The following is a 13,409-nucleotide window of genomic DNA, read 5'->3' on the forward strand; positions in this document are numbered from 1 at the left end:
TTTGCAAGCAGTATTACAATGGGCGGACCCCAAAGTTTTGGCTCCAACCGTCACTAACATCTTTTACGAAACCGAAATTCTCCTCTGCTAGAAACGTAGATAAAATGCACATACAGCAAGCAACCTAACCTCACAAGTACTTAAAGAAGATTGATAAGCGTAGAATATTTGTTCCACTAATGGCTCAAAAGAGAATTATCGAGATGGATTCCTTTACTATACCGCACTTCGAAAAGCGGTCGGTATTTATAATTCGCTTTATTCGTTCGTTTGGGCGACCGTAAGGATTATGTTGGCATTCTAGTGCATCTATGCCGATCAAACTTTTAATATAAAAGTATCTGTGGATACACGTGTGCCGGACATCAATACTATGTCGCTGTGACATTTTCCAAGGTTAACTTAACACTACTCTAAGCTAGTAGTTTTTAGCATTGCTTTAAGATTGTGTTTCGACATTAATTGAAATTACGTTTCATATTAAGCATCCAGATGGCGACGTTCATGCGTTTTGGGCTGAACGTGTGACTTAATGCCAACACTAAATCGTTGCTACACACTTTACGGACTTCATTCAAAATTGCGTAGAAGTATTGACTCGTGATACGAAAGATCCCTTGATCACTAACAACTTGAATCTATTTTCAGAATTTCCGATGTTTATGTACGGTTTCACCTCATATTATGACTACTATACAGCAATAAATTTAGTAGCAAAACCATGGTAGCTAATTTTGTCCTTAATTTCTTTATTTTGCATGGGCATGCGTGTACACGTAGGTACATCCACTTTATTGTATATGATATCTTTTACAAATTAAAGCTACTAGCATCAGAATGTATTTACAGATGTGCACAGCCATGTTAGAGTTCACATCCATAAACTGACGTGGAGCTGGTCTTTAGGAAATGAAAGACAACAAGAAAGAGAACTTAGGAAAGATCGGAAACGCTTCTTCTATGGTGCATAAGCAACCTCCCCTTTCTTTTGTTGATTTCATTTTTGATGTACCGTTAAACAGCTGTCTGTAAATCAATCTATCAATCAATCAATCATAGTAGTAAGGAAAGAAACCCTGATTCAAGGTCTGCCAAGCCTTAGTGGCATCTCCGCAGAAGATTTTCATAATATGCGAGCGGATATATATATATATATATATATATATATATATATATATATATATATATATATATATATATATATATATATATATATATATTCGTTCATTCTATAATCATTCGAAAAATATTATATCTCCTCAAGGTTTGTATATTCTCCGAGGTTTTTTTACTATAACTAGAATTATCTTAAAACTACGTAGTAGTTCAAGGAAAACGAAAAATCTGACATATGTTTACATTTTAAACTAGATTTATTTGAAGACCTTTCCACCCAATTAAAAAGGGTGAAACAACCATTCTTTTGAAGGAATTCATATAAGAGATAAAAATTCCCTGCTGTTTTGCATCTGATATGGTTACATTCAGGTGTATGTATGAATAAAACCTTTTCTCTTACGAAGATCGAAAAAGAACGTGAGTTTGATTAAATAGGTACTGTAGTTTTAAAAAGTGAGACCAATGTGCAAATGGAGTTGTTTCACCAAAAATGTTAATGAATCATCTTGAACAACTATAGAATATAAGTATTAAAAATATAGATGTTACTATGATAATGTTTAGCGAATTTATTTTGAAATTTATCGTTTTTAATATTATAATTTCGGTTAAAACAGAAGAACTATATTAAATGTCTATATCAATAACTCTCCTCTGTCCGTTTTCCCGTACTCTGCGTAATATTAACTGCCACAGCTGTTGCATCTACGTTAAATATTTGCCTGTGTACTGAAGTTCAACATACACGATTAATGACTGCCATCTAATGGTTTCTATTAAAAACTAAGTACAAATGTTAGTTTTCTGTGGTTCCAGAATACGTAATTTTGCAGCTGTGAACGTTTTCCCTACAGTAATTAGAACAGCGCTCCTGTAGGCGTAGGATCTCGTGCCCAGGCCTGCTATTTATAACAAAGAAATCAGAAAGCTCACGACGAAAGTTTCGTTCTAGAGAGACAGACAAATATACAGAGAACCACGAGATAGATTTATTCCTGTCCACATACAATCGAGTGCCTTTTACACTTATTAGGACGTGACACTGAAATATTTGGAAATACATCAGGATGCTTTTCACTCTTTGTCAGGACTTGACATCGAAATGTTTAGAGGTACATCAGGATGCCTTTTACACTTGTCAATACATGACACAGAAATGTTAAGATGTACACCAGGATGCCTTTTACACTTGTCAGTACCTGACACAGAAATGCTAAGAGGTACACCAGGATGCCTTTTACACTTGTCAGTACCTGACACAGAAATGTTGAGAGGTACACCAGGATGCCTTTTACACTTGTCAGTACCTGACACAGAAATGTTAAGAGGTACACCAGGATGCCTTTTACACTTGTCAGTACATGACACAGAAATGATAAGAGGTAAACCATGATGCCTTTTACACTTGTCAGAACTTGACACCGAAATAATTGGAGGTACAGCAGGATGCCTTTTTACTCTTTGCAGTACTCTTCACTTTACCCATTTTCAAGATATTTCAAAGTTTTGTACAGAAGGAGATTGATAGTACTAACCAGTTATCATTTATTCATTGTAAGTCCATGCACGGCTCTTTCTTGAATTACATTTTCTTGGGTTTTTTCTTCTCAAATACGACCTGGCCTGACCGTTATTAAACTGTAGTCGACTGTAAATCTTTCTCAAAAATATTTTAAAAGATCAAAATACTGCACTTGCACACTTCGAGTAACATTTCCAAGTCGGAGGTTAAAAGTTTTACCCGAAACCTTAAGTACCTTATTTAACGGGAAAAGGCCCTTAATTTGTCCGATTCTGAGATACATTTTTACCTGAGCGTATGACGTGGTTGTATGGGTTTTGTTGACACCGTGCCATATTTTAGATATCACACATGTGTGATATCGCATCCTAATTTTGTACGTGCCCAGTCGACAAAACCAGTTACAGAGAAGTACACCCCCGACTATAAATTCCTGCCGATGGGTATCAACACCATGTACAACACTGAAAATTCAGAAAATCAGAAGTTAGTTTTTGTTGCCTTCCAGTGATTAAAAGAGATCGATTATTTCCGAAAGCATGACAAGCCGCAAATCAAGTTTTGATGACCTGTGTAAATAATATGTTAGGTATGACACTCTGTCATTTGTCATTCTCAAATGCCATGTCATTCCTAAGGATACCAATAGATCACTGATTTTCAGAAACAGATCACTTTGTCAGACGAATCTCCATTGTCAATTTGTTCAATATAAAGTAACGATGGTGGACCTATGCATCAGAATCAATGAAGGTTTTGCGCATATTAAAAGAGGGAGGGGGTAGGGCTTCATTTAAGTCTTTTACTTGAGCCATTATCAGTTTTGCTGTCAAAATTGCAACATCCATTGTCAATCGTGTCGAAATCACTGTCAATCTTTTGAAATTACTGTGCAGCATCTCTGATTTAAATAGCATTGGCTCAGTGATATCTTTCTTGATCTCAGTTGATTAAATCGAGTTATTTTCGTCTTCTTTTTCGCTTTTTGTGTTTTTTTTTTACTTGTTCATTTATATTTTCAGTCTTTAACCGGTTTCACTTTATTATACTAAAATAGAAGGATATGAAACAATGTTCAGTAAACCATATAAAGCCGAGTTACATATATAAATATAGAATGGGGTTTCATTTGAGATTAGGCAAGGAAAATGGAGACAATGATGATAGGAAAAATCATTAAATACTAATTAATTCTGCCTTAAAAGTGTCCACAAATCATTCACATATATGTATTGATGTGCAGGTTCTAGTCTTGCTTCAAACAATTTATTTGTTTCAGCAAACAATTTATTCGTTTCATTGTTTTCTTTGCTCAGAGAAAATACACATATTTCTAAAAGTATTACTGGTCAGCTGGGACATATAAAATAGACACATCCTTGAACAACCTTCTATGCCAAGCGTGGTTTTCAACATACATGGTCAATACAGCAGGTACTTAACAGACGTACCAGAGTACCGTCAGTGCAATGCCCAACAAAGCTGTACATCATCCACTACACTTTCATATCTACTCCACTGACTCCCTTAAACCTACTTAGCCCCACTACATCTGCTACCCCTTCACCTTCATTGCTCCACAGAACCTTTATCACACGGGTCGGCAACCTACGGCACGGGTGCCACAAGGTGGCACGTCTGGAGGTTTTGCGTGGCACGCGAAGGGCAGCCAAGAATCTCGATTTTAACAATGTTATTCTCTTATTGGTGGCACGTGCTCGTTTATTTTGTAATTAATGACGAAAAAGTGACACGCTATGTGAAATAGGTTGCCAACCTCTGTTTTAGAAGGTTTAATCCTATCACAAGGTGTCCATTGTAGCACTACTGTGATATGACACTTTATACGTTCCCATTCCTGGAAGCACTAAAATGGCGGTTACTAGACCAAACTGTACGTTTACTAGACCAAACTGTACGGTTACTAGACCAAACTGTACGGTTACTAGACCACACTGTACGTTTACCACTACATCTTCAAATATTTATGGTCAGAACTCTTGACAATGTTTTACACTGCAAGTACAAACTGCGCTTTATTAAGGCGTTCTATATTACCAATAACAGGATGAAAACGACGTGACTTGTGGCTGGATGCAGTTAGTCGTAGTTGTGTAAATGAATACGAGATTGACACAACGGCAACATATTAAGTCTTGGTGACACTCTCCCATCTAATAATTTGTTCGGGTTTTCAGGTAATATTACAAAGGGTGATCGCCATGAATGTTATGGATCGCCTGATCTAACGGTATATCCGAATTTTTTGGCCCAAGCTGGTACTGACATTGGAATACACGGTACATGACTTCGGAGATAAATTGTTTACGTGGATAAAAATAGAAATAAATATTTTATCATCTGCAAAGAATCGGATTTAAGTATTGTGAAAGAAGTTACTCATTTAAAAGTTTAACCAAATATAAAATTAGGGGCGCGAATTTCAATCAAAAGTTATTATATATGACTGAAACATAATGCAACTCAGTTACGGTAATTATATCGAAACCAAAATTGTCCAATAGCAAGGCTTTAGAAAAAACTGAAAATCGGGACTTCTTTGACGTTTTCTAGACTGACAATGATCCAGTGTGATATTATCAATTCATAATAAATCATCAATATACTTGTCTATCAACCTTTGATCTTCCCAAATACTCGAATGGACTTTCTTGGAATGCATATGAATCGCCCATCAGGATGTGCGTGTCATTTCGATGAAGCTTTTTAGACCAAACTTGCAATGTAAACATAAAACTATGTCGCTGTGACATATTTTCCAATGTTTACTTAACACTGCTTTCAATTTATGCTCATTTGTATTCAGCATTACTTTAAGTCTTTTTGGACTCTAATTTCAATTCCGTTTCATCTCATGCTACCAGTGAGTGACATTGATGCGTTCTGGGCTGAACATGAGACTTATACAACAACTGAGTCTCTGCTACCTGCTTTCCAGGGTTTATTCAAAATTACGTCGGAATATTGACACGTGATATTGAAGAAGCGGCATATATTGTGAGCCCTTGCTCACAGAAAACTTGAATTTTTTTAGGAATTTCCTATGTCCCTACACAGTTACAGTTAGATTTTGAGTACATGTACATCAATACATTTAATAACGAAGACATGGTAGCCATTTTTGTCCTTCATTTCCTTTTTTCCCAAGGGCATGCTTGCGTGCATACGTGTTCCCAATTGTAATGTAGTATATCTTTTGCAAATAAAATCTGTTTGTTTGGAATTTTGGAATGGTTTAGTATAAAAAAGGTACCTGTAGATGTGTACAATCACGCTAGAGTCTACATCCGTATGGACTTTTCCATTAAAATTATACTGGGCGCAGCCATACGTGCATTATGTGATATACCGCCATACAAGTAATCTGACATTTCAAAGATATTTTTCTCAAAAATATTATTGTAAGAGCTTTTTGAAATATTCAAGAAAACGATGTGTGTGTGTGTGTGTGTGTGTGTGTGTGTGTGTGTGTGTGTGTGTGTGTGATTATATATTTGAGACATAAACAATGAAACCTTCAAATGGACTATTTTCCATTTTACTTAGGAACTGAAACTTGTACAAATTCTTTTAAATGTGAGTTCCTGCTCCATTAATATTAAATGGACAACAATTGCTCAGTTTTGCCAGGCATTAATTTTTCAGAAATACTAACATCCATTTTGTGAACAAAGCTATCCTGTTTAGCGTGTATTTTTTGTTTTACTTACATTCTGGCGTACCTATTTTCTGTGGTATTTGAGATTATATATTCAAAAAGATTTATGCGGAAATAAAGTTGTTTTTATAGCAATAAAGAAATATATAAGTGTTTGCGGCTTGTTCTGTTTTATTAATTCTTTCTCGTTTCAGGCATATGCAGGATCAGAATATGTAATTGATGGTGGACGAATTTCGAATTCACTGGCGCGTAGCGGACAGGAGAGGGGGTAAATCCGGTAGAACTGGAAACGTCTTTATTGAGACGGAGCTAGTGTTTTGAAAATGATGGACAAATGAAAATTAATTTATAAAAGATAGGCAATGATCTTTCTCTGATACATGATAATTCTCCCATTTCTTTCTCATGCTTAAATCTAATTACAAAGTGAAGAAGACGGAGGAGCAGGAACAGAAGAAAAGCATACCGAATATAAAAACACAATTACATGATCTGATGCAGACGCCGCTTGTTGAAACAAGTGTTTAACAAATTTGACATTTTTAAATAGTTGCTACTGTCCCAAAATTCGAAAGGCCCGAGTCCTTAAATTATAACCTAACATTGTACCTTGAACCAGTCTCATTAAAACACGTTTAGTTTGGTTTCGTTTGGTTTTGGTTTTGATACACATCAAATGCATGAAGGATTTTTATCTCGATGAGGACGTTGGAGTTAACTGCTTTAGCCAGACTATGGTGGTAGACTCTTTGTGAGTCAGGTAAGACTCAAACCCGCTCTCTTTTCTTGTCGCTAGTCTCTTGCGCTAATCACTTAGCCACAACGTCTCCTGTCATAAAATTGAACAATATTGTATAAATATGCATAAAAGTGTTTGAAAACAAACAAACTCGTACGTATTGGACGACGAAATTGGCATTAGTCTTCATAATTGTTAACTTTGGGAAACATTCACAAATTTATACAAGGACAAAGTGCATATTTCATTTGATCTATAGCTGTAGATGTATCTACCAAACCCATTTCGTTGACAGATCCGTAACTGTTGTTTACTTATGTTAGCAAATTTGTTGATTCTAAGTGATGTAAACATGAGTCTATCTTTAATGGCTTTGAATTTAATGACTATTTTGTTTCCCCAATGATTATCTTTTCTCTGTCATAATTAACGCACTTGCTGAAAGCAGACGACATCATAAACAAGAATATCAAAAGTATGCGAAGTTCATAAGCACAAATTTGTCTTGGTTCTTTCAAATCAAATATCAGCAGTTCAACCATGAAATTATGATCACAACCTTTTCCATAGAATGCAGATAATGATCGTCTTGTTGACTATATAACAATCGTGGTCTTTGCTTTAACAAACAGAAGGCATCGCCTGAACAAGCAAATAAGGTAAACGTCACGGCTGAAAATTAATTACCTCATGCATCATTAACCACCATCATGCATCTCGTTCGAAAAGATTAAGAAAAATAAAAGAATATTTGTCATCAGATAACGTATACATCAATATACCAGTTGCAGTCCTTGATCAATATCATCAACCATGATGCAACAAAAAAAAATCAGAAGAAATTTAAGGTGATGGCAGCAATTATTTTCTCAACAGAAGAAACTGATTGCAAGAAATGGATTTGCGTATGAAATGAATTTGGGCTACTGGTTTCGTTATTGTGGTATAGTGATATTCGGGTATGTATTGTAAACTGAACAAATATAATAGATCTTCGTCGGAACGAGTGCATTTGTTACGCCTATATCAGGAAGCAAAACAGATCTTCACCGAAAAAAGAGAAACTTTTATTTAGTGTGCCAGTCTTGAACCAGACGTATACAGGACAATGACAATGGATATGGGTTTCTTCGTCCTTCTTGTTTTAACGACATTATTTGTAGGATGCTGTACGGCATGTAAGTAGATTTTAAATACATTGTTGGCAGTGCGCTTTTAATGATAACTTAAATAATCCATCACATCATCTTAAATTTTTTTCAGAATAATGCTTCCAGTTTATTGTATTGTCACATACGGTCACAAGGCCCAATTAAAAAAAGGAGTGTTTAATAATGATTTGGATTCTTCTTCAAACGACGTCGCACTTGACATACTTTATTTCTTTGCGTGGTACTGGACGTGAAAGTATGTATATTTATATTTCTTACCTTTTGTGCGTGTTAAGAAAGAGCCTTATAATTGTAAATCTGTGGGTTCTGAGTTCCGGTCCTGGAATAAATCGGGACTCAAAAACGTTTGTTCTGGCATACAGTTCTTTGAAGCATTTGATGTACATTTTTCTTTTCCGGTTGAGTGGTTCTTCGAGATATATTTTAAATGGAAACGACTTTGTAGAGCACTATGGCTCTCTTGTGATTCTTACGTGTACTTAATGATTCGAGTTAAGATCATTTAGAATTGTGACTGAAACTGATTGCTTGCAACACAAATCTAGTTGCCCTAGTTTGGACATTTTTTTTTATCGCATTTAGAAGAATACCGCAATCTGAGCTCACGTGCATTGGATAAATATTCCATTACAGAAGGAATAAACAAAAATATACATTTCTATGCAGTATGGACAAAATTGTGTTAATTTGACACTGAATTTACTGACGTGGTTATTCCATCTTAAATCACTTGCAATATTTACTCCCAAGAGCTTGATAAGGGATCCAGATGGCATCATAGATCCTTCCAGTATATAGTTGTACTTAACATTGTTTTCCCATTCTAGCAAGCTGCATAATATTTTCTTTCAGTGGTTGAATCATCAGATTTATTTGTATCTTTCTGTAATTGAAGACAATCATCACGAGATTTTTCTACAGCAAACACAAATACAAATTTTGAATAAGGTCATTCATGGGGTATTATTTATGAGCAATATATACAAAATTACATACTTGCATCACAGATGATTTACTTAGAGTGGTTGGCTAATAAGAATGCGACTGAAAGATATAGCGAAAAGAGGGTATCGTCTATATATCATTATGTATCACCTCTATTTAGCCTAGATTTGTGTCTATGTAAACATAAAACAGTCACAATTCTCTATCCGAGCCACTTTCGGTTAAAGCTCTCTTAATTCTGACCACGTGATGCACGTATTTCTTGTATCCCTATGCACCCTGCCTGAAGACATTAACTTAACGCAATTATCATCTATTCGAAAGCATAGACTCAGAGACAGTAGTACGGGTGTTTCCTATGTGTCTCTTTTCTGTCTTCTTTTATATACATTTTTTGCATTGATTCACGTCAGGTGGCCATTTTAATAGAGATCTTGTCATCTAAACAGCTATTCCCAAAGGGTTCTTCATTGTTGCGTGTTCAAGCCTAGATAATGCTTATTCATGTCATTTCTAATATGTAATCATGTGATTCAATTGACCATAACGACTGGCTTTCTCGAGATTACCTATTCGGAACCCGATGACGAGCATTAATGATATCACAAATACGTAATCATATGATTAAAGCGACTTTTTCCCATTTGGATCCCACCAGATCGCGCGTTTGAGCCTCAAGAAACGTGCATTCCTGCTGTCTCCAATTTGTGATCGTGTGATTAAAACAATTTTTGCAGTTGTTTCTCTCGAGATTACAAAAGCAACGTTTCCGATCGGCTCTTATGAGATAGCGCATTGGAGCCTAAAACACGCGCATTAGTCTTATAAGGAGCAGATGTAGCTCACTGGGCGGAACGTCCACCCAACTTGCAATGCAAAGGTCGCGGATTTCCATACCCACCCAGGCCAGCATGAGATAGCTGCTTATGCGTGTCCATGGGATAGGCACTTAGCTCCCGTTTATTCGGCATGATATACCCATTTCAGTGTACTTGAACAACAACAAAGAAATACATTAGTCATTAAATAAGTACGTAAGTAAGCAAACAAGACAGCGAGTAAGAATGCATAAATATAAAAAAGTATTTTTTTTATTATGCTGGGGCAAATAAACACTTTAAAGGTTATATCGTGCCGAGGCCTTGTCCAAGGGCACATCACGGTAGTCGATCCGATGATGGGTACAGAACCCGTAATCTTCTAGTTACGACTCCAAAGCAATAATCACCGCGCCTCTATGTGTATGTATGTATGTATGTATGTATGTATGTATGTATGTATGTATGTATGTATGTATGATTTTCTATAAATTAATTATAACGAATATATTGCATTACACTTTAAACTATATATATATATATTTAAAAGTGCAATGCACTCGCAGACAGGTCATATAATATAATAAACGATGAAAGACAAAGATCGTTTGTTTCATGTGACCTGCGTGTTCTAACATACAGCAAAACGTACCGAATATGATCCCTCTGTAACCTGGCTCCTCTGCACACTGGCCGCTCTCTAACCTGGCTTCTTCTATACACTGGCATCTCTGTAACCCGGCTTCCTCTGCACACTGGACTCTCTGTAACTAGGTTTACTCTGCGCAGTAGCCTTTCTGTGACCTGGCTTTCTCCTGCCCTTCTGCAACAATAATTTATCTGCAGACAGTCCACTCTAGCCCGACATTCTCTTCTGGACTGGCCCCTCTACGACCTAGTGTCATCTGCACACTGCCCCACCATGGGCGCCCACACAGGAGCAAGGGTGGGGTGTGCGGCAAGTGCCTCCCCCATTTCACTTCTAAACATGTATTGAGAAACAACCGTAAAACTTAATATCTGACCAATACATGTTCCTACCCAAACCCCCAAATAATTCTACAGGGCGTCCTGTTGCCCACATATTTTTGTTCCAGTAAGGACGCTTTAATACCATCCAAACATCTGTATAGTGGTTGTCTCCATAAAGCGGCGAACACCTTGGTTCCAGCAATAACCAGTTTATGGAAGTTTTACTGTATACATATTTAATAGAAATTGTATTAACATTAACTAAAATTGTTTGCTAAATACTGAAAATATAGAATATTTTTTCTCCAATATTTGTATTATATATAAATATATATGTATGTGGTTTATTAATACCATGCAAAGCGAATATATTTATCCATCTAATATGAAATTTTGTTCTCTTGAGTGGAAAATTATTCTACTTTTAATGAAATATATTCTTTTCAGTCCCATGGTTGTATCAATACCAGTCGTCGAATCAAAATCAAAATCAAAATCAGAATCAGCGTAAGTAAAATATTATATATTATATTATCCCTATGGAGAACAAACTACTCAGTACACTGTACGATTAATAAAATATGTAGAGAGAGAGAGAGAGAGAGAGAGAGAGAGAGAGTACCAAATATTTCTGGTAAGATAACCGCAAAACATACCGGCATACTTTCATGTACTGCATTATTGCACTGCATCGCTTTTGTTTCATCACAAGATAATTTAATTTGTAATATTCACCAGTTATTAATGATAAAGGTAAATATATATTATTTAATGATAGGTTTTGGTTTGTTAATTTGAACATCACTTTGAATACATTAATGGATTTATTATGTCTATACAATGGGAGTTCAGCGATGGCTTTTCCCCAAAGACACACCGGACAGTTGGAGTTTGAGGAGCAAGCGCAAGGTTACTAGTGTGACGTTCTACCAGCTAATGATAATCTTGTTTTGTTTCTGTCTTGTTCCAGTGTCGTGGGCACTTATGTTCGAAGATTCTTACCTTGACCGTGACGGGTTGGATGTGAGTATTGTTCTTTGAAATGTACACATGCATGTATGTATTTGTGTACGTATGTTAATATAAACCTCAGTTACCTAAATTGGTCTGGACATTTTTATTCTAGTCGGCAGAAATTTAAATCATCCCAAATGAGGATGAAAAAGTAACAACGAAAATAATTTGAGATGTTTACCTACATCTGAGTACCTCGAAAACATTGAAAAGGTTGTTTGTCTAAAGGATTAGGATTTTTTTTAAAATGTAGCTTCAACACTAACCTCTTAATGCTGAGCGCCAAGCGAGGCAGCTGTTAGTACCATTTTTGTAAGTCTTTGGTATGACTCGGCCGTAGTTCGAACCCAAGACCTCCCGCTTCCGAGAAGGACGCTCTAACCACTAGGAAGCGATTGTGTAACGGAGATAATATCCCTCTTGCTGATACATTTATACTATTGCTATTGTTTTAGTGGCATTTAATCTGTCTCATACAAGTGTTATTTTTTCAGTGGCATTAGATTCGTCTCATACAAGTGCTATTGTTTTAGTGGCATCAGATCCGTCTCATACAAGTGCTTATGTTTTAGTGGCATTAGATCCGTCTCATACAAGTGCTTTTGTTTTAGTGGCATCAGATCCGTCTTTTAGTGGCATTCGATCCGTCTCAAACAAGCAACAGTATAACAATATCTTTTCTTATTGCAGTTCTGGTGGGACTGAAAACCATAGAGATGTACAGCGGCCATTTGATGAGTGACACGGATTGGACACAAGTCTGGCGGATCAACCATTTATCCAAACTGCATACGAGTGCAATTTAAATTTTAATTATCATCCGATCTATTGTCAATTTGTGAAAAACATGCTAATTTATTTAATAATTGCGACCTCTAATTGTCCATTGACGTCAGCTATTATATCATAACTCAATAAATGTAATCAGCACGGTTTCCATCCACTTTCTAATTATTTTTTAATATTTCATTATATACTGTATAGGGGAAAAGAAACATAAACGATTAAAATATCAGCGTCTAGTCCGTAGAAGTGACAAGAAACGATGTACTATTTAAAATTCATAATTCGTTCCAGCTACGAGTCTTTAAAGACGTAAACACACTAATACCATGTGCGTGATAGCAAAACCTCTATTCATTTTCGTTAACTGTTTTGCAAATTAAAAATAGATTCTTTATCAAATTCTCTCAGCAAAATTGCCATTATAGTAAAGGTTTACTACACGGCGTTTCGTTTGTTTATTAATACTCTCTGATTGTAAAAACATAAATATTCCATACACTGAACAACACATTCAACATTATACATCAAGAATCACTTTTATTGAAGTAACAATATTTGCAAGGCATCTCAGTTCTGGAATTTCCATTGTTTCTTTCATCTTTTTGCCAATTATTTAAATAAAACCTTGAAATATTGTGAT

At 35.8% G+C, this 13,409-nt stretch overlaps 1 long non-coding RNA gene across 1 annotated transcript; it reads left to right on the top strand.

The window, feature by feature from the left end:
- The first annotated feature begins 8,073 nt into the window (after nt 1-8,073).
- LOC149796970 (uncharacterized) lies at nt 8,074-12,920 on the top strand. The gene is made up of 4 exons (XR_016421759.1): nt 8,074-8,240; nt 11,417-11,476; nt 11,940-11,992; nt 12,674-12,920. It is a non-coding gene; the product is annotated as an uncharacterized LOC149796970 (long non-coding RNA).
- The last annotated feature ends 489 nt before the right edge of the window (nt 12,921-13,409 follow it).

Source organism: Sinohyriopsis cumingii, chromosome 6 (genome assembly GCF_028554795.1).
Source record: "Sinohyriopsis cumingii isolate HCF-2022 chromosome 6, ASM2855479v2, whole genome shotgun sequence".
NCBI lineage: Eukaryota > Metazoa > Mollusca > Bivalvia > Unionida > Unionidae > Sinohyriopsis > Sinohyriopsis cumingii.